Source organism: Temnothorax curvispinosus, unplaced genomic scaffold (genome assembly GCF_003070985.1).
Source record: "Temnothorax curvispinosus isolate PA1 unplaced genomic scaffold, ASM307098v1 QBEX01006876.1, whole genome shotgun sequence".
In the NCBI taxonomy this organism is placed as follows: Eukaryota; Metazoa; Arthropoda; class Insecta; order Hymenoptera; family Formicidae; genus Temnothorax; species Temnothorax curvispinosus.
In genome coordinates, this window is record NW_020216656.1 from 168,337 (window position 1) to 169,834 (window position 1,498).

Below are 1,498 nucleotides of genomic sequence, written 5' to 3' on the forward strand. Positions count from 1 at the left end.
GCTGCGTGTGTTATGTATGGTGCGAGCGTGTGGTACGAAGCCATGGAGTACAAGTATGCGCGAGTGGCGATCAACAGATGCCAAAGAGTGGCAATGAGCGCCTGTTTGAGTGTCTGCAGAACGGTCTCTACGGAGGCCATGCAGGTATTGATGAGTGGTCTTCCGTGGGACCTGGAGTGCGTGAAAAGAGGTATGACTGTGAGGATTAAGAATGGCTGGAGATTGGGTGAGAGGTGTTGTGAGCAAAGAGGAAGTGAGAGCGAGAGATGTGGACGAGAGTTTGGAGTTGCTGAATGCTAGGCTGTATGAAAGATGGCAGAGTGAATGGGATAACGGTGCGAAAGGACGAGTGACACATGGCTTTGTACGGGATGTGAGGTTTGCCGAGGCTTGTCCGGGATTTGAGCCGAGCCTATGGCTCGGCTATATCCTGACGGGTCACGGCAGTTTGAATGAGTTTCTGCATAAAAGGGGATTGTCTGAGACGGAAAGTTGTGCGTGTGGTGCTGAGTGCGAGAACTGGAAGCATGTGATGGTTGAGTGTGAAATGTATGAGGATGTTAGGAACTTGGACGAATGGGGAGTCAGGGTGAGTGAGGATGGTAGAGTGGACGTGAGCGAGGTATTGGAGCGAAAGGAAAGATACGAGAGTCTGAGCAGGTTTGCGGCTTGTGTGTTTCAGCGAAGAATGAATGTGAATGCGTGAGACGTGCGAATGCGGCTTACCGGGGCCGGGTCTGCAGGAGACCCTACCGGGAGTGGCCTCGGTTGCGAAGATCCGACCAGTGATCTAGACTGGTACCACGGGGACCGGTTGCCCAAGGAGCTTGCTCCTGCCGGTCGCGGGTAGGACCATCGTGGTGGCAGTGGTTCAGCCAAATGCTGGCTAGGATACCCGAGTTCACGAACTTGGGTGTCCGACGGGTGAGCTTGCGTCCCCACAGCTCGGGTGCCAGCCTGCTTAGCTGGTAGAGCGTGGATAGTCGCTCGCCCCGACCAGTGGGTTGCCGCGGGATCCTGTAATCCTGCGGTAAAACTGGTAGTATCGACCTCGGTCGGTACGCGCTGATTGGGCGTATCCCGATTCCGCGCCCATGGGGGACGTGTGGATGAGGCTCCACGAGCAGGTGCCGCACGTAAAATCAAATGACATATTCTGTCCCTATCTACTATCTAGCGAAACCACTGCCAAGGGAACGGGCTTGGGAAAATTAGCGGGGAAAGAAGACCCTGTTGAGCTTGACTCTAGTCTGGCACTGTAAGGAGACATGAGAGGTGTAGCATAAGTGGGAGATGGCAACATCGCCGGTGAAATACCACTACTTTCATCGTTTCCTTACTTACTCGGTTAGGCGGAGCGCGTGCCCCGAGGGCTTCGTGCCCCGGCGGTCACGGTGTTCTAGAGCCAAGCGTGTCAGAGTGGCGTGAGGCCTCGCGGCCGATCGCCGTTAATACTCCCGCGTGATCCGATTCGAGGACACTGCCAGGCGGGGAGTTT